Here is a 27,116-nt window from a genome sequence, read left to right on the forward strand (position 1 = left end):
TTCGAAATTAGTCGAACATCAGTCCACTTATTACAAGATTACGTCGTGTTACTTCGTTCTAATGTAATATAAAAGAATGATTTAAGCAAAAAGAAAATAAAGAGCATAAAGAGAGAGAGAGAGAGAGAGAGAGAGAATATTATCGAGAAAACTTACTTTAACGTAATTCGTTACTTTTCTCTTTGACTGGAAACTGACAAGGTAGAAAAAGTTAGGTGAATTATTATTCGCGTTAAAGAAAGTTAAACATAGTTTACAATTTGTTATTTTAATCGATCAAGCGAACGCGTTTATTCTCTTTTCTCCTTGAGACGTGCTTACGAGCACGTCAAATACTTTTACGAATAATAATTATAATTATTCTCTTTAAAATGTACAATTAATCGTAGTAAAAATTTCTTTTTTCTTTGTTTTAACTAAATTCTTATAGCCTAGTATTGATAGAAAAGGACAAAAAAAAAGAAATCAGGAAAGAGAAATCCCAAAAAAGAGAAAACACATCTATACATATCTTCTCGAATTCGAATTGTACGAAAAATCGTAGAAGAAAAGCATCGTCGACTAAAGCGTACGCAACGAGCACATAAAATAAATCACGAAGAAACGCGATTACCGATTCAGAGGGGAGAGATAAGAAGAACACGATAGTGGAATAAAGAAAGAAAGAAAGAATGGAAGAAAAAAGAGAGAAGAAACCTTCGAAGATAGCATCTGGAGCGAAAGATCTGCTTAGAAACAGCTTCGAAATCTCGAGGATAGTATCGTCTTAGGATTTAAAGTTCTTTGAAACACCGATTTCACTTCTTTTCCTTCTTTCTTGTTTTTCTTTTTCTATTTTTCTTTTTTTCGTTCTTTCTCCTAGCCCACGAATCCGTTGCATTTTCCTAGAATCTTTTCTTCGTTAGCAGCGTGACTCTTTCTCTCTCTTTCGCGTTTAGAACAGAGAAAGAAAAAAAAAGACGGAAAAAACAAGGAAAAGAGTATCGATCAAGATGAAGGGGTTGACAAGAGGAGAAGTTGGGTCTGAGAAAAAAGATCGGGAATCGATTTTATCGAAGTCTATTTGCCGAGTTGGACCCTGAGACGGTGGTCTTAATCCAAAGCCGGTCGATGGAGGTAGGGAAACGCAAGCTGAGGATGGTCGTGGAAGGGCTGGAGAGGGAAGGGAAATATATATATATATATATTATATATATATATATAAAGATAGAAATGAAGGGAGGAGGATGAGGATGAGGAGGGGGAGGGGGAAGAAGCGTACGCACCAGACCGACTGGTGCTTGCGCAGGGCGCGATGAGGTTGGATAAGGGGTGGATTGGTTGAGGGTTAAAAAGAGACAGAGATAGAGACAGATATAGATAGATAGAGGGAGAGAAAGGGTGGAGGGGAGGGTGGAAGGGATCGGAGAGATGGAAGCTTATGATACTTCCCCAAAACGAGGCATATCGATCGTCGAATAAAGCCGTGGCTCAGCGCGGCAGACCTATTTCCTCTGTCAGGCCTGTTTGCGAGCTGCCTACACAGTGTTTTGTGATGAGGATTTTGGCCAACGGCCAAGCTCATTTCAAATGGACGTATTACATCATGAGTTTAGCGAATCAATGTTTTGTTGGTACATACATGTCGGCCATCCAACCTACTGCCTATACAACAACTACTACTACTACTACTATTACTGTTACTAGGACTTGGACTAGGACTAGAACTAGTATTACTATCACTATCACTATCATTATCATTACAAACACATATACACGTTATGTATATATATCCGATCCTAAAATGCGTTGAGATAAACCAATACCTATGGTCGTTACTATTCTCCATTTTATACTGATAAACCTTTCGATACTTGCCCATACCATATTATATACCACAAGGATTTATATTTGAGAAGAAAAAATATTTGGAAAATATTTGACTCTCTAGGGTGGTCTTAATTTTTTAGTCACGATTGTGATTCGTTTTGGGACAATTTAAGAGATTGTTTTTTGCTTTTTATTTTATTGATGAGTCCTTGGGGTAGGTGGTACTTGTGGTACTTGATGGATTTGAGATAATACTTCAAATAAAGTTTTGGCTAAATTAGCCTTATAGATGATCCTTACTTTAATTTACGTTTTTATTTTCCTTGACACGATGATAACAATCGTTTTTGTTTTTAATTTTATTTTATACTTTGGGATAGGTACTCCTAGAATGGTATGGATTTACAGTTGAAACAAAATTCCTATAAACGAGCCCTCTATGGTGATAGGCTTATGATTTTTCCTGATACAATGACTGCACGTTTTTAAATATTTTTTTTTGTTTATTTTCCTGTTAAATATAACGATAGAAATTCATAGTACTACGGATTTGTATTACAGTCAAAATTTATAAAATAAACGTCAACGAGAGAGAGAGAGAGAGATGATTTTAATTTTTATACACGTTTGATTTTTTCTAAAGCAACATACTTGATCACTGTGTGCTATTTTTTATTTAAAACCTGATAAATCTAACGATTAGTTCTTAAATTACACCATGGATTAAGATTTCGAAAAACAAAAATGATCCTGTACTTTAATTCACGTTCGATTATTCTTGGTACAATGACCGCGATAGCTTGTTTACTTATTGAGGATCAAATATTCTTTATTCCCTTGCGCTAAAGCCCTGCTTTACTTTCATTTGGTTTGTTGATCGATTTTTAGGATTATCTAAAGGAAAAAAGAAGAAGGAAGAAGAGAAGGTAAAAGAGGAAGAGGAGGTGGAGGAGGAAGTAAGGGACGGTGATTTGCTCGTCGAGAAATAAAAGGGGAGAAGATTGGAAAGACCTTCCTCCTCTTCTTCGGTAAATATTACTCACATATATATACACATATACATATACATATATACTTCCGTATCTTTTTCTTTGCCTTAGACTACAACTACTATCTCTTTACCATCCTTAAACATTACCATCACTACCACTACCATTACTATTAGGTCTATTTTTTACAGGCAAAATGTGTCGAGAAATTCTGCGGAACTTTAATTACGAATGTTCTTTTCGACAATTATACCACGGATCGATCTGACAAAAGAACATGAAAAAATTCTTTGTTTTTTTTTTTTTTAAAGAAAAAGAACTCAAATCTCGAGAGTTATCGATCAGACCATTTTTTTTGTATTTTCCTAACTATGATGTCGTTTTGAAGCATATTCTGAAAGAGAGCGGCAGAAAATTGGGGAATGGAGGGGGTGAGGGTGGGTGGATAGTAGGTTTGAAAGGGGGTTGTAGTACATAGAGAGTGGACGTTCGGTTAGCAAGCGGTATATCATCGTTTATGGGATTTATGAGTATCGTACTATCGCACTGAATTACCAAAGGCGATTTACGTACGTTCGTTCGTTTTGCACGTCGAAATATTTCCACTCTCGCTACTCACTCTCTGCTTCGCCTCACCGCAACTCTCTCTCTCTTTCTCTCTTTCTCTTTCTCTCTTTTGCTAGCGCTTATATTTTTCGATAGCCACGGACAAATCCAAAGCTTGCTATCGCGTCGTTGATGATAACGTCCGAACGCATCTCTTTCTCTCTCCCTCTCTCATATTCTGTGGTTTTGGTGCGAAATAATCGCCACGAGAGAAAAGTTCTCTCGGATAAAAACAACAATAATAACAATAACAACAACAACAACAACAACGACGACGAAAAAGAAAAGAGGAAAGACAAAAAAAAAGATCAAAGAAACATAGATGAAAGGAGACCATAGGATCATTTTTATGGTAATTTAAGAGAATAATATATAAAAAAAAATATCAAATCATCGGTTTCATCGTACACGCTCTGAGACGACTGAAGTTGAATGTATGATATATAAAAAAATAAAAAAAAGTAACAAAAGAGAGAAGAGATAAAGAAAAAAGAAAAAAAAAGGATGAAAAATGACAGATGAATGTTTATCTGGTGAATAATGGCGAAGAGTTACGTTCAACAATAGTTACGTCTTGATCGGTAACCTAGGAAAGATTTAATACGACTATGTAAATCAATAATCAGAAGGAAAACCCTTCCACCGTCAGTGACATTGACATTAATCACGGATCCGTTGATCGTCGCATTAATCATATTGAAAGACGAGCCTGTCCGCCATTTGGAGTCTGCATCGATCATGCTGCTTAATTAGGAACATACCCCTTCGAACGGATACAAAATGGAGATATCTGTGCTTTAATGCGTTAACAATATTATTTTATCTTCTTTTCCTTTTATTCTTTTTGGGTAGTTATTTCATGTCTTTAGATTTATAGTCGATTTTATTATTTATTGCCAATGTTAAAGAGAAATTTTATATAAATTTTTTTTTTGTAAGTTATAGAATTATTGATTTTAATCAAAAGTAGATTTTATATTTTGTTATTATTCACGATAGGTGAGGAAAACAAGGTGCAAGAGTGTAAGATTAAATGCTTGCAAATTTGGAAAATTTATTAACGAATAAAATAAAACTTATATATTATTGTTTATGATAATAATTTTAAAGTGAAATATTTTTTATTGAACGTTTAAAAGTTTTTGTAAAAAATAAATAAATAAAATAAAAATTAAATATTTGAAAACTGTTTAAGCATAAGAATTTTTCTTATTTTCTAATGTATATTATATTATACAGAAAAAAAATAAAGAAATATAGAAAAATAGGAAGATTAATCAGAATGATAAACCGAATAAGTAAGAATCATAAGAATTAAGGGATTAGACCGAGTTTAGATTGAATGTGTATGACGTATTAACAGCAAAGGAGCATATGCATTTAATCATACTCTTGTAATCTCTCAAACTGTTTGGGATTCTGTTAATGCCAGAATCGTACGATTGTGATTCGAACGATGCCGTGTCGCCGCCGGCAATGACAGCATCCTTGGCACGAACAGATCTCTGAATAGCGCCTTGTGATTTGCTTTCAAGTGTGAGAAGGCCCTTTATTTGTTCTGAGTCTAATCTCCATTCGAGCGAATGAAATACATCAAAGATTTATCGGATCAATTTAACTTCAAACAATTAAGAACATGGAATAATTACTTATTAATGAAATTTTAATGTCAAACCATTCTATCGATGCTTCTTTCAATTTTGTTTTTAGATCAAATGAAAATTTTTACGATCGTACAATTGACAAATTAAACTCTAAATAATAATAATTTAATTAATTTTTCACTTAATCTTTCGTCAATGAAGTAATTATGAAAGTTGACTGAATTTAAAATAAAAAAGAAGTATTGCAAGATCTATTTTATGAATAATTTAATATTAATATTATTTATGTTATAATATATAAAAACAAAAGGAAAAAAGAAAAATTATGATACAAATATTTTCTATTATATTTTTTTCGGGAGAATCATTGTCAGTCTGTTGTAATAATTATTGTTACAGTTAATCGATTTGGCAAATACGCGGTTTACAAGAAAGTACTATAAGGAAATTCAAAGGATTTTGTCACGGAAAGAGAGAAAGAAAAAAGAAGAGAGAAAGAGAGAGAGAGAGGGAGAGAGAAAGGAGGTGGATGGGTGGTTGTGGAAAGGGGGGTTTGAGAAGATTCGATAGCAATGTGAGCGCACGGGAATAAAAACGTGCCGAAGAATCCAATTGGGGAAAAGCACGGGAATTCCTTGGGTAATCTACAACGCGTTACGGTGCTCTGGAAGGCAGTGAATTACCGTGAGCACGTAATGTAAAAGGGTTTCAATGTTTCCGCGCATTCCCGCGCGAGAAGTGAGCTGGAAAGAGAGAGAGAGAAACTCGTTGGGGCGTTAACTCGTGCTCTCGAGTTTTCCCAACCAAGGGAATATCACGAGAAAGAGAGAGATAGAAAGATAGGGATAGATAGATAGAAAGATAGATATGGAAGATTGAGAACGGTGTTGGGGGGTAACGCATAAACGTGTATTCCAACGCTTAGGGAATATTCCATGAATCATAACGAGTTTCATGTAATTCGCTATTTCGTTGCTTATGAAAACGTACATTTTCCAAATAACATTGCCGAACCCCTACTCCACTTATCCTCATTCTTTTCTTTTTTTTATATTCTTAATAAACAGTAAAAGTCATTCAATGAGAAAGAAAATATTGAAATGAAGAAAAATAATAGGTGATGAAAATGATTATTTGATCTTGTATGATCGTGTTGAACGTATGGTACACATTGTTCCGTTTATCGTCATTTTTATCTTTAAAGAGTTATACAAATTGTATTCTATTTCACGATAATACTTTCATGTGAAACAGAATAATTTTGCGGGTGAGTTTTATTTATTTCATTCGTACTTTCTTTCTTTACGTATGACTTCGTGTATTTGATTTTCTTTGATTTCGTTGAATTCCATTCGTCGTTGTATTCTTGTAGCAATAATCAAACTTTCAATAATAGGATCGATAGGGGATTGTTGTTATTCTTTGTGTGTAGAAGCCAAAAAAGAAAGCAAGAGAGTGAGAGTCATTTTGTTGGATCGTTAGATTTTTCTTAAAAATAGCTTCTATTCTATAAGACATAGATCAAAAGTAATATCGAGTTTGCACTTTCTATTGTATTTTCCAACCGAAAAGATTCCGCAATAATTTCTCGGTTCTTAGATCTATCTATCGGGTCTACCGATTCAGCTGCTCGTAAGTTCTCTTTCTTTCCTTTCTTCGTTATTCTTCAGGGAAAGTTTAATTGAATTAAATAAGCCGAGCGGTCCGACATTAGAGAACAAAGAGACGATCCTAGCCAATCGACTAGAACCAAGAAAACCAGACTAGGAACTTTCTTCGACGTGAGTTTTACCGAAAACTTTTTCTTTTTCTTCTTCTTCCTCTTCCTTTCCTTACGTTCGTTTTCTTCAAAAGTAACAAAAAGAAAATAACAAAGAAAGGGGGAAAGAACAAGAAGAAAAAAAAATAAAGAAAAATATATACAAAAATAAAAGTAAAGAAGAAAATGCATCTCTTTTTCCCCATATCTCTTTATCTTGGATTTTATTAATATAAAACAAACGCGTTAGGGCAGTATTAATCACAAGATACTTGGGGCTTATTATTTTTTCTCTTAAATTTTTACTATTTTTTTCTTTATCTCTTTTTAAGTTTCTTCGAATAAACGTAATTTCCTTTTTTACGTTCATAACATTAGCTGATGTAATAGCTATTGTAATGGGCTCAAAAGAAAAAATAAAACAATATATTAAAATAAAATAACGAAAAGAACATAAAAAAAACGAAAAATAACGAAGAAACTGCCATAGTTTTTCTCTATCTTTTGAATAATTTGTTGTTGTTGAAATATTCGAAAATAAACCAGCATTAACACCGTACGTTGACTAATTTATTTCCTCCCACTCAATTCAAAAACTTTTACTTTTATCATTTCTTTGTTATTTCAAGTAAACGTAATTTCCCTTTTAACGTTTATGCATCTACTAGTGATGGTGGTGGTGGTGGTGGTGATGATGGTAGTGCGCCCTCTTTGAAACGAGCTTTCTGATTCTGGCAGTAAAGCATTCTTTTCACCGCGAGAGGCTGCCCACCCAAAGGGTAAGCAACCCCTTTCCCCCCAAACTTTCTCTCTATCTCTTTTTCTCTCTTTCACATTTATATATAGAAGCTGCAAAATTTTGATCTCTTTTAAAGTCCGTTTTAAGGGGTAGCTCGCCACATGGAATGAGAGTGTACGAGGCTCGTAGCGTGCCAAGTCACGACGATGGGAGGAGGAGAGAATGGGGAAGGGCAAAGGGATTCGGATGTAGAAACAGAAAGAGAGATAGAGAAGAGTGTTTCTACAAAATCTCATGGCCCTGTCAAAACTTTTCAATGTGGCACATTCGCCGTCAGTCGAACGTTTTAGGATCACAACAATGTGTTGGCCCTTTCGTGTGCTACTCTTTCTTCTTCGAACGACAATGGCCAACTTTTCATAGTATTTTTCTATTCTTTACTTTTTTTTTTTTATTATGATCTATTACCAACCCTCTAAAAAGCCCATTGTGGTGGTTAGCGTTAGCATCGATTACGGGTTTTGTTGGTAAAAACAACATAATGTGATGATATTGGTTTGGCAAATAAATAATGTTGGAATTTTTTATGCATAAAAAAAGTAGCGTTGTTCGGTTTTATTCATTTAGGAAATGTTTCTCATCTGTTAGATATTTTGTTAGGATTATTTTTATATTCGGATATGCAGGAAGGAAGATTATTTTTCAGACATTTACTTTTTGTTGTTTCTTTTTTCTCTTATCATTTTTTCTTTGTATTTTCTTCTTTTTTTTTATTTTTATTTAAACGTGTATACGAAGTACGAATATTTTTTAATACAGAAATATTGTATGGCGTTATTTATTTAGATATAAATCTATCGTAGAAAATATTTTCTTTTTTTTTTCAAATACAAAATACGTTAAATTGCGTTATTAATTTGGATATAAAATATAAAAAATTTGCGATATAAAATATCAACATTGTTTATTTATACATAAACGAATAAAAAATTTCGACGCTAACCGGTAGACAAAAAATCGATGAATATTTTTATATATTCACAAATTTGTATAAGGCTCGTTGTATTCGTACTTTTGAAATATATATATTCGTTTGTACTAACCCGATATTTATTTAGTTCTCGTAAATTATTTTTATTTTTCTTCGCGAGATCTTTCTAATATCCAATACAATTTCCATTTATCGTACGAATTTGTTCTATAACGATAAAAAAAAGAAAAATTGTCAAAAAAGTCAAATCTCCTTCGAAGATATCGTATTTGTCTATCTCTCTTTCTCTCACTCTCACTCGCAATCTTCGACTTTAATGCAAAATTGACGATACAGTGGGGTAGAGAGATAGCCTTTGTTACTGCTTTTAATTTAATATCAAAATCGAAACTCGATAAAAGCCGCCGTTACTACGTTACTACCGGTTGGTGTGCTGTTCCGCTTATATTAAACCGATAATTCGTCCCTGGCATATTCCTCCGGCGCAATATGCTTCACTTTAATTTCCTTGTTTCGTTATTCTTTACTTTCCTCGCCTAATCGATGCTACATTACTCTAATGGCTAATATACAGAATTTATAATAAACCGTTAGCAAATATTGTAAATCGTTTGATTAAAAAAAAAATCTTCCTTCATAAATTCCAATCCTTAAACAAAATTCACTTTCGTTCATTTTTAATAACCTATTATGCACGCGATATTAATTTCATATAATAATCTAATTAAGCAGACAAATTTATAATAAATATTTATCGGATCATTTGATCGGCTAATTATTTTACGTGTTATATTTTTGTGAAATAAATATTTGCAAGTATCATAAAAAGAAGAAATAAACGCATGTACATACATGTGTGTATGTAAGAATGTTTTCATAATGGTAAATAAATGTTGCATGATTTTAAGAGTCAGTACAGTTGATTGAGCGTGAATGTTGGTAAAGGATGTTCAAGTCGTTAATCGACATCGTTAATTTTATTATAACGGTGCTAACAATTTACCTTCTCTAACCAGGTGGACGAGAAGGATGAGAAGGATGAAAAGGAAGAGGAGAAAGAGGAGGGGAAGAGGATGAGACTACTATGGCTGTAGCGGTTAGTATCGAAACTGCCTTAACCAGGACCGAAGTGTTTCACGATAGAATATTACAGATTGACCGAGTACCGTCCGGAGCGTAATTTCGCAAGGACGATGAGAACGACAGAAGTGAATACTCGTTTACAGCCACCCTATAATCCCCCAGCCCAGCCCAGCCCCACAATTCCTGTCCCCTTCCTCTTCCTCTTCTCTTCTCTTTTGCTTCTCTCATACTTCCACATTGATAGAGAGTTTGATCAATGTAATTTGGTCGAGTAGAGAACTTTGGTAAGTAAGTTGGTTTAGTTAGAAATGTAAGACCTTGGCTTTAGTATCTTATCAGAGATTACTACTATATAACATTACAACGTTATAATTGTGTTGGTAATTATGACATTGTAACGAGGATCAGTTAAAAATATTATTACATTATTTTATATTAAATGATTATTTATATTATATAAAATAAACGATAATATGAATTTTTAACATATATTTGTTTTTCTACATAGCTTCAGTCCACTGTCATAATTACTGGTACGCGTGTTTAACTTTAATTTGGTTGAAAATAAAAAAAGATTATATACGCGACGCTGTAGATTTAACTTTAATTCGAACGGAATATACAAAGAGAAAAAAAGAAAAGAAAACAAGATAACATTATACGTTTAAGTTTAATTCGAAGAGAGAGAAAAAAAGAGGGAAGAGAAAGACGAGAAAAAAGATAGATTGAAAAAGAAAAAAAAATAGGGGTTGTTAGCGTTTATCAGTGGATTTGTGTAATCGGATTTCTAATTTCTATATATAAAGCCAACGAAGCAAGAGGGACTAAAGTTAAGGGATGAAAAACTTCCGTATAGGAGGCCTGCCTCTTGAGCTAGCAAGCTAGCTTGTGCTTGCGAATGAGCGAGCCAAGGGGTTGCAAGGCGGAAGAGTAGATGGGGTGTGTAGGGTAGAGAACTAAGTTTCCGGCCGAGGCTCGCTAACTTTCCACCACCGCAAAGTACAAAAGAATGCAATCAATGAGAAACACGAGCTGTGCTGCAAACCAAGAGCGTGGGTTATCTAAGAGAGAAATAGAAAGAGGTAGAGAGAGAAAGAGATAGGGGTAAGGGAAAAGAGGTGGGGTGGAATAGTAGCGAATAGAGCGGAGCCGGCACTTCTCGCGGAATTTCCGTCGACGTTGCACGAGAAAGCTGCTTGCTGTTAAACAGAAGGATAGAGAGAGAGAGAGAGAGAGAGAGAGAGAGAGAGAGAGAGAGAGAGAAAGAGGGAGTAGTAAATGGGGGTAAGGGGGAGGGGGATTGAAGAGGCAACGTGAGGGGTGGTACGATTCGAAAGTTATGGTCGTCCAGCGACGCTGCTTAGTAAGTTTATGTTCGTAAATTCTACCACAGTGCTAGGCTACCCTTACCAAAGCAACCCTTTCTCCCCTCTCTCTCTTTCCCCCACACTTCTTTCCCCTTCGATAAAATTTACTCGCGGATTACGAGTGCCAGGCAGGAAGGAAGGAAGAAAAGCAAGCAAGCAAGCAGGCAGACCCACTCTCTTTCCCTTCCCTTTCCCCGTTCCTCTACCTTTCTTAACTCGACGAACTCTTGAAATTTTCTCGCCCAATTTTGACTTTACGATCCTCGCCGTATTACCCCGTCAGCGAGCTACTGCTATTACTCTGCTACTGCTACTGCTGCTACTGCTGCTACTACTACTGCTAGTGCTGCCACTCTAATTGGAAGAGAATCTCTCTAGCAACATATCCTTCTCTTTTTTCTTTTCTTTTCTTTTCTTTTCTTTCTTCTTTCCTTTTTTCTTTTTTTTCTTTTCATTCTTCTTCGAGAGGTACGCGACATTTACTCAAATCCATCGTAATGTCATCTCCTTCGTTACGTCAACTTTGTTCTAATTTTATTTTTTCCACTTTCTTTTTTCCCCCTCCCCCTTCATTCTATATGTCCTTAACAAATTCATCAGCTCCGTTCTCTCATATTGTTTTATTTTCCATTTCTTTTTTTTTTTTTGGTTCTTTTTGCGAATGTCTCTGACAAAAAATTATTCATCAACTCCGTTCGAATTTTTTTGTTCGGTGTACTTTTATTCTTTTTTGCTTTTCCATCCTCTTTTTCTTCTAAAATCATCAACTTCGTTTTATATCTATTTATTTTCTTTTCTTTTTTTTTATTATTTTTATTTTCTTAGCGTCTTGGAAAATTGTAACATTATGATAGAGAAGATCAATTTTTGTTATTTTTCTCTCAGAATATAATCGAGAAATAGAAAAAGATAAGAGAACATTTGTGACTACATATATATGTGTTTGTGTTTGTACGTATGTATGTGTAGGAGGTTAGAGAAAAGTAACGAGACTACATTGGGGCTCGTAAATCAAGCGGAAGATACCGAGACTCGAAAGAACGTTTCGTTCCGAACTTCGTTCCTTTTCGTTCGTCAGTCTTGTCCGTCTGTCTGTCTGTCTGTCCCTTCGTTCGTCCTTCCCGTCCCATCCCATTGGTCCAACGGTCCTAGAAAAATCTTGCGTCACTGGCCGGCAATCTTGACGTCACCATCTAGGCATTAATCATCAATGTCGGTTAAGACGAGCAGTTTTACCGCGTGCGACCTTTATCCGCGCACCGATGGTTAAATAAAAAAGTACAGTCTTGTTGGTTGAAAAGGCAAAAGCAAGAAAAAAAAGAAAAAGTATAACGAAGGGGATGCGCTTCTTTTCAAAGTAAAAGAAGAGAAAAAGAGAAAGGGGTGGAAAGAAGAGAGAGAGAAAGTGGCGTAGAGTAGAAAGGGAGAGGTGGGGGTGGAATGAGTCCGTAAACATTAATTAGCAAAATTGGTCGACCGTACGTCTTGGTTTATTGGCAGCTAGACTCTCGAAAACACGGTAATTCGGTAAGAGAGATGGATAGAGGGTAAAATAACGTATTAGAGAGAAAGAGAGGGATGGTGGAGATAGTTAAAAAGAAAGAGAGATTGGGGGATGGTACGACGACGACGACGACGACGAAGAAGAAATTGACAAATTGTACTTTTAAATGATCGAGCTGGAGCAAAAGAAGCCCTTGGTACTTTTTTTTTTTCTCTTTCTTCTACTCTTTTTTATTTTACTTCCTCTTTCTCTTTCTCTTTTTCTTTCGTGCCCTCCAAAAGAATCTCCACGTTTCTAGTCGTTCCGGGAGTAGTAGGAGGACTTTAAATAAGGGTCAGACTTCCGGGCTTTGGAAGTGTGAAGTTCGGGAGACGAAGGGTGGGAAAGAAGGAAGGGGGAGAAAAGGGAATGGGCTAAAGGAAGAAAAGAAATAAAGAGAAGGCAGAGAGAGAGAGAGAGAGAGAGAGAGAGGGAAGATGATAGAAAGAGAAAACGTGTAGTCCTTCAGGAAAAAGGCAAATTCTCGAGGAAAATGAAACGACGAAGGAGCGCGTAGGAACTTTTGGATTAATATCGTTACGCCAGCTCGGTAATCGCGATAAGCTGCCAGTACTAACTAAAAAGAGAGAGAGAAAGAGAGAGAAAAGTAGCTACTATTCTTCGTAGGACTCTTCGTAGGACTCTTCTTACGTGTGTCTTACCAGGCCCCCAGGCATTTTAAGAATAAGGAAGAGACCGAATGAATCTTCTACGGTGAACTATAGAAACGATAATAACTTTTTACCGGGTATAGCATTTATCTTGGTCAATGTATAATTCTCAACACACACACACACACAATTTTATTATTATCATTACTATTATTATTTTTTTTTGCTTCTAACTTTGAGAAATGACACGCCGAAAAATTCACTCAATTTTTCCTTTTTGTGTAATTAAGTATTTTTTTTATGAATGATAATAATAGTTCACACGGTCACCAGTTTACTACAATTTTTATTATTATTTTTTGGTTTAAATTTTGAGCAATGAACTCATTTTTTGTATAATTAAATATCACCTATTATGATTTTGTTACATAAGGAAAAATTAACAAAAGTTTAGTTTTACGCGCTTATTTGATTTTATATTTCGTTGATTTCAATCTTTTAATTTTGTATTAATAAGCATAAATACGATGTATATATTTTTCTATAATTTTACAAAGGGCAAAATTTTGTATTATATGTAAAAGAAAGAAATATAACTAAAGTGCATTAACAACACATGCACACATACGCGTGTGTTTCTCGTACTTGTTTATCGTTTAATTCAGCAAAAGTTAAATGATATTTATTTTCATTAAACAACTATTTTGTTAATATTACGTGTACGCGTTTATAAGGGGTACAAATAAAATATTTGAGAAAAAAAAAGAAATTATATAATCAAGAATTTTCCATTAGTAGGATAAATTTTAAAGAAATATAATCAAAGTATATAAACAAACTTCTCATTTCTATACGCAATAGAAATCAATAATAAAATGCTTTTCTACCATCAAATAATGTTAATAATAGTAAAGCATCTAATATCTTCATTAAGTCGTTCGAAATTAACATTTGCTATGCGAAAATTCCATTTGCCAATGTCTGCGAATATTACCTTGATAATTCTGTATTCACAAAGGACCATGAAACGCGAAACTAATATATACACTCAAGTGTATATATAAGTATAAGTAAATACAATACGTGTATTTTATTTTTTTCTTTAAATACACACACATACACACATTTATAAAGTTATAACGCATCATCGAACAACGAATAAAATTCTTTTATAGAAAGCTTGACCGGTCAAAGTGAATAAAAACGACAATTGACTTGCACAAGTATGTATTATTGAAAAAAAAAAATCAATATGTGGGTACACACGAAAGATCTCTTCCATTGTTATCGAAATGAATCCACAGAATCGGCTAACTCCTAGGATTAACATTTTATTCTTCTTCTTCTTCTTTTTTTATTTTTCTTACTCGAACAAAACATTAAACATATACTTTGTTCCTTCTCTAATACTCATTTGGAACATCTATATTCTCGTATATACTTTGAAACGATCAATCTATCCAGTTATTTGATTCCTTTTTTTTATATCCTCGACAAGATATAAACCGTAAGGGATTTTTATTAGACGATCGTTCTATTCACAAAACCACGAGAAAAAGTATCTCAACGTTTACGAGAATGGACGAAGTTTACGGAATAAGTTCCTTTTTCTTTTTCTCCTACGATCGTCTCTATCCCCCTTTCCTCCTACCCCTTTTTCCTTAACCGAATATTTCTCGATCGTTCGATTGGTCCATGTCGTCGTCCACCATTACTTGAACATCGAAAACCTACCATATAACCGAATTTCACGAGAAGAATCTCCTATTATCTATACTATATTTTCGCGATTGTGAGAGAGAAAGCTTGGGGAGGTTGGCGGGGGGATGAAGGGTGAGGGGTTAGAGGGGATGGGTAGGGTTTGGCGTTGGATATCTCGGCGATTTAAAGAAAGCAGATTCGGAAAGTTCCCTCGTATCGGGAACTATCAACATTGTGTGGGTGTATACTCAGATGGGAAAGGGTGTGCTCTCAAAAGCACACTAGGAACTTTCGGAATAAAGGTCGCATTAAGAGGAACGCGTCGTTTGGTACAACAAAGTCGTCTTTGGATTTGGCGTGCTCCTGGTTGGGTCGTTGCTTCGCGCCAATAGCAGTTACTATTAGCCGTAACCGTTAAATTCGAATCGACATTCGAGAGCGTCGAGTTACCCTTACTGCGAAAATTTATCCCGTAAATAAGAACAGCAAAATCTCTTTCTCTCTCATTCTCTCTCTCTTTCTCTTTTGGTCTCATTTGAGAGAATTTAGTTCGATTCCGAGAGAGAACAAACGTAAAATTGAAAGTTCAATGCTGCTGGAAACTATGCCATGGTTGGTATCGCGATCGTCATTTCTACCACTAATTTTATCCAATCGTATTAGAGTTAGATCGTTTATAATCATTTCGAAAATTAATGTCTTTTATACTCGTTTTAATTAGATATGATTATTAAAATTATTCGTGATTTTTATGATAGAAGTTTACATAACAGAAATAAAAAAAAAAAAACAGGAAAATTTGTGTATTTAATAAGTCAACGATTTAATTTACGTTGAATTACTAGGTCCCTTCAGGTTACTTAAATCGAATAACTTGGGCACGGTTTTAATAAAATGGATGGCTTACTCACCTGGAGAAAATGAAAGAAAAAAATCGTATGTGTGTGTGTGTTGTGTGCTGTTGAATTCGGATAGGTGTTAAGACGATATGATCTTTTTTTTAATAGTATTGGATAAACGTGAGAATGTGTTTGTAGAAAAATGACTCGAACTTACAAAAGGAAAGAGTAAAATGTGACACGAGAGATTTTTATATTTAATCATAGCAAATAAAATTTGATTTAGGCGTAGACATTCAAACACGACACGCGAGACATCGATTATCGACAGATATCCTTCGACGAATACAGACCTACGATAATTTCGAACATTCGACAAATACGACCCTACGACAATAACGATCTCACGCCCTCGAATCTTTTATTTCAACTGTTAGATTTCGCGATTGTTCTCTCGACCCTTCGGGTTCAATAGGACGCCTTTGATGAAACAAAGACTCATTGTCAGTACAAAGGATCGGTTTTCATCGCTATCTTATCACTGCATTTCTACATCATTTACACACACACTACACCACACACACATACACACACACACCATACACCATACACAAATATTATTTCGTTCACGTATCCTACCCTTTTATCTATAAAGTTACGATATTAATTATAGATTGGAAAAAATCTGTCGAATTTATATTGAAATTGAAAAATATTTTCGAACGTTCGTTGATTTATTTGGTGCTCGAATCGATTAAATAATTAATTTGATCGATGAATATAAATTAAGTAATTATATATGTATATGTATGGAAAAGTTTGTCTTTTTTAGAGTAGATGAAGAAAAGAAAACATCAATGGGAGCTTTAGGAATGTGTTTATGGTGCGGTTTCGTTCGTTTAAAATTTACGGCCGACTTGAATCCTTTGCCGACAAGGATTTAATCTTCGTGATTGATCGAGTCGTTTGGCTGGAGCTGCGTAAGCACGAAATACTGCCGGCGGACTGCTCTGCAACTTTGCTTAATTATGAATCCAACGTTGATCGCTTCGCGAACTATGGAGCATGAACGTAAATCGTCGATCTGTAAGATCTTTCTCTCTCCCTCTCTCTTTCTATTACTTTCGTTATTACTAGAAAACAGTTCATTGAGTATATTCGATTTTGATTTTAGATAATAGAAAACTTGAATAATAAATTTATTCGCCCAGGAAACTATTATATTTTTTATTTAGTTAGGAAAATTTATTGGATTTAAATTAGAGTTTGAAATTTATCGGATTATTAGAAAAATTGTTGTATTTCATTTTTGTGTGACAAATGAAATGAAATTACTTATAAAATTTAATTGAATTTAATTAATGTTACCAATTAATTTCATTATACTTGTGACTAATATTTATTTATTTATTTATTTATTGTACAAGGTTTTATATATGATCAATGAAACGTAAGTATCATCAAATGTAATTATCTGGAATTATTGGATTCAATTATTTTTTAATCGATTAAATAAAATATGATTGATCAATATTTGTGTTTATAACGAAATGTTTACAAATGATAAATGAAATTGCAATAATCTATAAAAATGAATTGGATCAAATGATTTTGGAATGAATGAAATAAAAAAAGATTGATAAATATTCTTTATAATAATAAAATATTTAGAAATGTTTAATAAAATATAATTTAAAATAAAAATCTGACGTATATGAAGTAAGAAAATATATCATTTAACTCTCTTAATAATTTCTTGGAAACAGTTTATAGAGTTTATTTAAGTTTTGATTTAAAATACACATTTAAGAAACTTATAAATTTCATCTCAAACGGTCAATTTATCAATGAAAAAATTAATTAGATCAAAAAATGATTTTCAATTGAATTAAATAAAATACGATTGGCATGCGTATGCATATATCCGTTATAATCGAATGATTTAGAAATGATAAATGAAATGCAATTCTAAATAGAGACGTGACAGTTATAAAGTAGGAAAATATATCACCTTTCTCTCTCTCTCTCTCTCTCTTTCTATGCATCTCCATCAAGTGGCAAAGCGGTGAAACGACATAAGAGCCGGAAATCTGGTTGAAAAATTATGAGAAGCGACGAGTTGAAGTCTCGTAGGTAGGAGCCAAGCAGCAGAAGCTTGCGAAGAACCGATGACAAATTTGCTTTTGCTACGAAAAAGATAGAAAGAGATAGAAAGAGAAAGAAGGAGAAAGAGCTAGGACTTTTTTAGCCTTCGATTTTTCACTTCTACCTCCCTTCTTCGTCATCCTCTTCGTCAGTCACCACAAAACTTGGAACATTGCCATTTTTGCGAAAATCAATTGTTTTCGTTCGTCCTCGGAAATGTCAATTTACGTACGTTCGAATCACGCGATCGTGGAAAGAAAATAGAGAAACTAGCAGACTAAGAAAAAGAAAGAAAAAGAAAAAAACAAGAAAAAGAGAAAGGAAACACAAACAGCACTTTACAATCTCTAAATGATTTTATGTCCATTTAAGTTACACACTTGGTGACTTGAAAAACATAAGAGTACCACTTTCAAGACTATAATGAGAATAGTTATTACCTACCCCCCTTTATTCTAGCTTTCCCTATTTATGAGCTTTTCCTTTTCGATGTGCATCCCCTATCTTTATTTATTAACCTCTTTATTCAACCATTTCTATAAATCACAATTATTTTAAACCTGACCTCTCATCGTTTATTACATTTTTTTTCTTTTTTATTATGATTTGTTATTACTTTTCCTTATTAATTTTGTAGGTAAGGAAAATCATTCTTGAGAAAAATATTATAATCATTTTTCTTTGGCAAAAATGAGAAACTTGGATATGGTGATCGAGAAAAACGACGTTGACAACGACGATGATGACAATGAAACTTTTATTTATACGGATGAAGATATTATTACTCGTAGGAAGAAGTTACGAAAGAGAGTTTGAGTAAGAGAGATAAAAAAATATACGAACGAATCTTGGCGTTACTTTGATGGATTAGTATGTTCTAAGATAGATCAATTTCAACAATTATTTATTTTACGTAACATAATTATTATAGCTTGTGATAATATTTTATTTTCCTCTTCTTCTTCTTTTGTGGTTTTATTTTACTTTTGCTATACGTTGATAACATTTGTTCATTTCTTTTTCATTAGATTCGTAATACAACATGCCCGTTCTTTACGATAGATCAATTTTAATAGACTTTTTTTTCAGCTAACACAATTATACCCTTATGATAATATTTTCTTTTCTTTTCATCTTTTATTTTACTTTTCTTCGTTAATAATAATAATATTGGTTCATTTTTTTTCATTGTATTCGTAATACAACATGCCCGTTCTTTATCTATAATAAACGAACATTTGTTTTACCCAACATCATTGTAACACTTCTGATATTTTATTTTATTCTACTTTTTTTTTAGCTTTAGCAATAAAACATAGTTGTTGGTATGTTCTCATTTTTACAATAAATTTATTTTCATTTACGTAACAATAGCAATAGCGATAACCAATGTTATTTTCATTTTTATTGACTTATTTGTCAGATAATATTCGTAATTTCATTTTTATACTCTCGTAATAATGACATGACTATTATAACTCGTACTAATTTCCCCTTTTCTTTCTATTATATACTTTTTTTTTCTCTTTTCCTATTATTTCTTTACTTTCGTTTCATTTTTTTTCTTCTTTTTAACGGAGAGGCCTCCGGTTTTGGAAATAAAAGCATAAAGTCGTCCTTGCGTGAAAGAACCGTTGGAAATCACGCGAGCCGTTAGTCAGAATAGAAATGGCACGTTGCGAGATCCTTGGGAGTATCCTTCCGTGAGTCTTTCGAAGAGAGTTGTGTTTCTTCTAGTAGTTAACTGTCCGGGTCAAGGTTTAAACTAGTTCAACTTATCAGCCGAAGCCTCTTTTTCTCTCTCCTTTTTATTTTTTTTTCCTACACCTTGACCTCTTCCACCTACTCCTTCTTCATTTGAACATAGTAATCGACTTTTATCGATGAACGATAAAACGTACACGTTTTACTTAAAATATTTTACAAAATCTATGGGAATATCTATTTTATTTCCAATTTTATCATGTTTTTTATTCTCTCTTCTTTTTTTTTTAGTTTGAATTTTATGAGAAAGAAAAATTTCTCAACCGAGAAATATGGTGAATAATATTATACTTACTTGCTACATGAAAATACTAAAAAAAAAAAAAGCAACTTTTACTCTTTTCTTTTTTTTAGACTATTTAGACTAAATTTTTTTTTATTTATTTTATTAACAAAAAACAAGAAAAATAAAAGGGAAGCTGAAATAGGCAAAAAAAAAATTTCTTTGCGATCGAATAAATAAGATTTTTATTCGTGCACAATGCAACTAAGGTACTTTTCCAAAACCAACCACCCCGGCTTTCTTTCTTCTTTCCTTCCTTCCTTTCTTCCTTTCTTTCTTCCTTTCTTTCGTATTCATTCTAAAGACACGTATTTCTAATGCTTTTGTAGGTACATGGATTTATTCGTCCGTAAGAAAACACGCACGCGTCCGTTCTATGCAACTAGAACTACCTACATGCGATACCGAATGATCGACTGTACAAGCTCGAACGAGTTGAAAATTTTTTTCCGATAAAAAGAAAGAAAGAAAGAGAGAAAAAGAATAATAAAAAAAAAGAAACAAAAAATGAGAGAGAGAGAGAGAAGATACAATCCGTATTTCTTATCCTTTCGATCGTATCTATCGTTTTTTATACGACTACGTGACTTCTCTTCGTAAAAGGGACTACCTAAAGGAGACCTAACTTACCATCATCTTCTAAGATCTTCTCTTTCTTATTTCTTTACTTTTTTTTTCTTTTTTCTTTTTTAACATTTCTCTCATTCTCGAAAGTACGATATCTTCAAACGTGTAATAAGTGTTGCAATTAACTCGTTGCTATGATATTAAATTTATTGCATCAAAATAGACATTTTTTTTCTTCTCGTGGGAGAAAGAGAAAGGATAATTCAATATTTGTTCGAAATACTGTTCATAATCATCGAAAATATTGTAGACTTGTTTCGAAGTATAACAAATTTATGATTAGTTTATATCTATACTATACTTATATAATTACATTTAATATTATTTTATATTTATTTGTACTTATATATATATGCATTTGGTTAAAACGCATCGTTTTAATTGCCACACCTAATATTTGAAATGAATTGAAAGTAACAAGAATTTATTTCTCTCTTTCTCTCTCTCTTACTCTTTTTCTTTATTTCTATTTCTTATTCTACCATCATCATGATTTATATTTGCCAGTATTGAAAGAGTATAAATGAAAGGAAAATAAATGAAATGAAAGAGGCGATGTAAAGTGCCGTTTAAAGGGGGAGAAAGTTAAAAAGTGTTAGGAAACGTAAAGACGAAGAGGAAAGGACGAGAAAGAGAGAGAGAGAGAAAGAGGAAAAGATACGAAGGATCCTTCGAGGATAGGAAGACTCCAAATTAAATACCGATACGTCCTGAAGCCCTTCTTCTTCTTCCTCCGAGTCTGAGCAAACCTATTCCTTTCGTAAAAGTATCAGAGTAAGGAAAATAAAAAGGAAGAAAAGAAAAAAGGAAAAAAAAACGAAGAAAGGAAAAAGAAAGAAGAAAAATAAAAAGATCATGATAGAGAGTAAAAAGAAAAAAGAAAGAAGAGAGAAAGAAGAATGAGAAAAAGTAGGGAAGAAATTTCTTGTCGTTATCGGACGAAGGATTAATGCAATTTCGCGTTATTACGTTCGCTCGATTTCACGATCGACGTTGTTCCTTCGTTTCGCAATATCTTCCAAGTCGTCGGATTGCGACAATCTCGAAACTTTTCTTTTTTTTTTTTTTTACTTCTTCCACTAAATTCCTTTCATCAAACTTTTCCTCTCTCTCTCTCTCTCTCATTTCTTTTTTTAGGTACAAATCGACAAGAACACCGAACGTAAACAATTTCAAACGAAATTGTATCCGTCGAACGTACATAGCTCGTATATACATACTCAATTTCTTTTTTTTTCGCAGTTCAAAAAAAGAAATAAAAAAAGGGAGAAAAAAATACAAATTCGACACTGTTACCTCATCTCGTACATCACAGATACATTCGCGCGTACAACCACTGCCTATAAACGAAACATCCATATACGCGCGTACAACCACTGCCTATAAACGAAACATCCATATACGCGCGTACACACACACACACACGATGAAGATATTCTCTCGTGTGCCATGAGGGATCTGTAGGGGAAAGAAGAGAGGAGGTGGGGGAAAGGGACATCACGCACAGATAGTAAATTTTCACATATGCGTGTAAATTTATATCACCTATACACATTTATATTCACACACGTGGGCGGGCGTGTATTGAAATCCCAGGATAGAAATTTTTATTTCATACCACCGGTATAAATTATATCGTTTGAAATTCGGCGTCGAACATCGGACGTTGTTGAATTCGTGCTTTCCGCTTCTATTATAGTTACACGAGAGAGAGCATATATATGTATGTATATATATATATACACATCTATTCTACAATCGTTCCATTTACCGGCTACGATCGAAAATACGAATAGGGACTGGAAACCTAAATTGATCGTAACCGTTCGGAAGCGGTGGGACAATCGATACTCTCGATATATACCAAATACTACTACTACTACAACTACTAACTTCGTCGCGTACCGTTGATTTCCCGTCCGGTTCCCGGAGCAAAGCTCACCCACCCCTCCTCTAACCTACCCCCTCATCATCCTCTTCTCTGTAAAGAGGTGGAGGACTCGGATCACCGAACATTTTGGTAATTGGAAAGGGGCCGGACAGCTTTTTAATTATCTCGTTACTTTGTACCGCTCTCCTGGATACGATGAATACAAAGTACGATGTAGAAGATAATCAAGTCCTTTGTAAGTGGCGTCGATCTCAAAGCGTCGCTGCTTAATTTAACAAAGCGTTCGCATACTCTATATATATATGTATATGTATATGTATATGTATATGTATATGTATATGTATATCTCTATCACTCTTCTCAGTCAACCCTCTTTTTTCATCCCCACCCCCTCATTTTCCAGATCACCCCTATCCACCCCCATCCCCCACCTCTTCCTCTTCATCTCTCATCAGGTCTCGTTCGCATCGTCACCACCACGTTCATTCTTTTCGACACGAGCCAATGAAGCATTTCTATTGTTGCTTTGTGAACGCATTACTGTATCTTTCTTTTACTTATTCTTTGATTTTATAATTGCGAATTGCACCGTTTGGAGCAAAGAAATAGTCCTGATGAAAAAGAGGTTAATCATTAATTAAAGTACTTTATCTCTATCACGGTAGTAGTTCATTCGTTTTTTTACTATTATTAAGTAAATCCTACTCTTTCTTCTCTAAGTTAATGTAATTGACTGATCGATTTAATATGCAATTCATCTTGCGTTGCATTACGTTTTTTTCTTTCTTTTCAATTCGTATCTGTATACTTATTTAGTTTTTTATTCTTCGTAATAATGCTATTATAAAAGAGATTATAAATTTTATTTATTAATTTTTTGTTTGGTTTTTTTCTTTTTACTATTACTTACCATTTTATCCTCGTTTCTTAATGGACTTTCTTGAGAAGAGAATCGTGAACACTCACCTAAAACATAAAATGTTATTGGAAACGTTTAAAATAAATTTATTTTAAATTAAATATTATTACGCGCGTTTGTTCGTATGAGTATTTATATTTTTTGACAAAAATTTTATTTTTTACGATTATTCAGGTAAAATGATTAAATGATATTTAAAGATATTCAATGATTAGAATCATTTGCAAAAACTTATCGGGAGAATAAAAAATAAATTGTTTAAATACAATGTACTATTATTTAAAATACCAGTGAGTAACGTTACGACAAGAGGAGAAGATTGATTTAGCGCAGGTGCTCCTAACGATACGCGGAAATTAATTTTCTTAACTCTACATCGGGTTCTTTCTCTTCTCTGCTGGAACCACTTTTTTATACACAAGAGGAAAAAGAAAAAAGAGAATGAGAAAAAGTAGGGTGGGAAGAATCTTTCTCGTAACAAATAATTCTTTAATACACTCAATTTATTCTGCTTTAAATGGAACGTAAAAAAATAAAAGTACAAAAGTAAAAAAGTTGAAAAGAGAAATAAAATCATTAGACATTTTTTTCTTTTAATAATTTGAATACAAATAGATTTAATTATAGTAAGGTAAATATATTTTTGTCAGAGCTTTTGTAAAGTCTGATATCTTTTGTATTAGGGTATTAAGTATAATTTTAGGATTTCATAATTGTATATATTTGTTTATTTGTTATTATAATTTTATGTTCATAAAGATAGAATTATATATCAGTGTAGATAGATTGTAAAAATTTTAATTAAAAGATTATAAAAAGAACGAACTCATCAAATTCGTAAAAGCTAGAATATTAAAAATAATATGCTGTTAATCTTACAAGTAATTCCAAAAGTTGTCAATAAAAAAAGAAATAAAAAATTTCAACGTATTTAATTATAATTTGAAAAAAGAATATATAAAAATATATATTTTTATTTGATAAGTCGTTAAAAAAATATTTTTCATTAAAAAAAAAATAAAAATAAAAGGAAAGGTAATATAACGAAACGATAAAGGATAAAAGTTAATAAAGTGTATAAACACAGTGGCGTATTTAAGCGTTTACAAGTAGACGACAGACGTACATAGGAAGAGAGGAGGAGTACGATTACGACTTTCCAAGGTAATAAAAAGGGTTAACGAAGCTGAGAACGATCGTATGTAAATTGAACGGCCGTGGCTAGTTTGGAGGATGTTGCGGATCAGTACCGTTAGAAGATGGCTCTTGCAACACGCCGCTAGCTTAAATTTAACTGTCAAGCCGTTTAAACGCGCTCGTGCTCGTGCTTTCTTATTTTTCTTCTTCTTCTTCTTTCTCTCTCTCTTGCACGGTTTATCTCACTTTTTGTATACCTATATCTTTCTTTCAGCTATTTCGCAAGGAATATTTCTCTCGTCTTTTCTCCATCCCGTACGAAACTGACTGTGAAAACGGTCGGGGGAAGCTTTCCTCGGTCCGTTTGCATCTTCGTAGTTATGCCAGCCAAGTTACCACGAGGATATCACGCGAAAACCCTGGAAATTCCTTAGAGAGATAGATGATATCCTCTCTCTCTCTCTCCTTTCGTTTCTTAACAGATTTTGAAGCACGGAAAAATTTTGTCAAGTACTATCGTTGTTAGTTATGTTCTATTTCGAAACAACAACAAAAAACAAATGACTATATTTTATTTTATATTTTTTTATCTTACATACTGCGAATTTATAATCACGCAATTTTAATTGTACTAACATTTATTATTTTTTTTGTCATACGATATATCGCTGTATTTTAATTTATACTACTATTATTATTTTTTTCTTTTTTTATACATTTTTTTACGTTTAAACGTGCATTACGAATTAAGGATTACGTGTTTTTATTTATTTATTTATCTTTTAGCTTTTTCTTTTGTATTTTTACGTGTCGGACACACACAACGCCACTATTCATATTTATTTTTAGGAGGAAAATAAAATATCTCCTAGACTTTCTCTATGAGATACAAAACAATGAAATCTTCTTAGGAAAGTCGCTTGAAAAATAACTTCACTCTCGCGCCAAGTCCAATCGTACGTGAATATCTCTTTTGGAAGATAGAAAACTTCGCGAATCTTTTGAAGGATATCCTTGTTTTCGACGAATCACTTTTTCTCTGTTTGTCATATGTTACTTCTGTCATAGGATTACAAATAAATTCATTTACGTGATCGTAAAACATATACCCATCTTCCTATCACGTTTGATATCAAGTAAAAAATTTAAACAAATATATAAATCCATTTTTATTAACATTTCAATCATAAAGACAAACGTTCTCGTAATAATTTAATTAATATTATCAACAATATATAAAATAAAAAAAAAATCTATAATTAAAATTATATCTTTTAATCTTCTTAATTGTTATCTATTATTTTGCAATATTTATGATGTAAACATTTTGAATATCAAATAACACAAGATGATAGTTTGATAAAATTAAAAAAATAAAAATTAACTAATGTAAATAATATTCTTATTTAAAAGGGTATTAGAAAATGTTGGAAAAAGAAGAATGATACACGTACGGTTGTATGTTATACTACTTCATACACATGAAGCCTGAAACGGAAAGACGTTTCCTGTAGGAAGGCTGGCAGAGTTTATCCTTTTTACCGCGGAATACGGTGTGCTGCTGCTGCTTTCCAGACAGTCTCGTACCATTTCGTAAAGTCATCTATTTGCGGGATTAACGTAGTAGGGATAGCAACTTCCTGCTAGGTAAGCAGAGGAAACTTTAGAAAAGGGTGAGGAAGAACGAGAAAGAGATAGAAATAGAAGTGAAGGGAAGGGGAGGAGAGAGGGTTTGGTAGAAAGGAACACGTCGAAAGGTTCCAGGACCGAACGAAAATTAGTTTCACTTTTTCCAGTTTCCTCTACTTCGTTCATTCGTTGGTTAGTTGGTTGGTTAGTTGGTTGGTTGGTTCGACACGACGAGCTTCTGTCCACGGAGAAACATAATCTTCGTTTCGAAATTGCTTAAAACCCTCGAGGGAAGCGCATTGCCATATTCTAAGATATAAACGTTAAAATGACTAGATGAATATTTAGTTAGGTCCAAATATAAGGACATAAAGAAAGGTTCAAATGAGAACACAGTAGAAATCGTTTGTAATGTGTTTTGTTTGAAACTACTATTTCAAAAATAGAATTTCTATCTTCTTTTTTCCCCTTTTTCTTTTCCTCGATTGTCAGAGAGTTTAGAGAAATCACTTCGATGACCATTAAGATAAACCCTAAAAGTAAAGATTCGCAAAAGTATCCATAACAAAGGTGACAGATTGAATGTTTGCTGATAAGTCGAGTCAAAAAGGAAGGGAAAAGAAAATACATATGTATCTGCGTGTGTGGGTGTTTGTGTGGAAAGGAATAGATGGAAGATAATACGTTGAGAGTTCAAAGAAAGAAGAAGGAAATAAAAAGAGGATTGAGACGTTGAGAGACGAAAGGAAGAAAAAAAGGAAAGAAAGAATGAAGGAAGCAAGGAAGAAAACGAACCCGTACCGAAATCCGTCGAGCTTGCGCCCTATAACGCACAATGTGGCTGACTCGTCTCCAATAAAGCTCACCAGTTTATACACTGACTCTCTCTCTCTCTCTCTCTCTCATTCTCTGGCAAATACGTTGCAATTATCATATAAAAGGATCAAGCGGAGAAAAGGAAAGCGGTTGGGTTCGCTTATACAGTAGCGTCCCATTATGCGGGGAAAGGAGCAAGGAAGAGAAAGACGATGAGAGACTTTCTTTGGTCCTTTTCTGTGTGTAGTACGCTCGCTCACGCGT

At 33.5% G+C, this 27,116-nt stretch overlaps 1 protein-coding gene across 1 annotated transcript in view; it reads right to left on the minus strand.

Annotated features, from left to right (window-relative positions):
* LOC149031084 (E3 ubiquitin-protein ligase mib1-like) overlaps window positions 1-27,116 on the minus strand; it is a 207,594-nt gene that overhangs the window by 142,665 nt on the left and 37,813 nt on the right. Inside the window, exon 3 of the mRNA XM_089176875.1 lies at window positions 23,262-23,317. The gene's annotated coding sequence lies outside the window, so the exon portion shown is untranslated. The remainder of the gene's footprint in view (window positions 1-23,261; window positions 23,318-27,116) is intronic.

Source organism: Polistes dominula, unplaced genomic scaffold (assembly GCF_049000335.1).
Source record: "Polistes dominula isolate Pdom_NZ unplaced genomic scaffold, Pdom_raw_medaka contig_12, whole genome shotgun sequence".
In the NCBI taxonomy this organism is placed as follows: domain Eukaryota; kingdom Metazoa; phylum Arthropoda; class Insecta; order Hymenoptera; family Vespidae; genus Polistes; species Polistes dominula.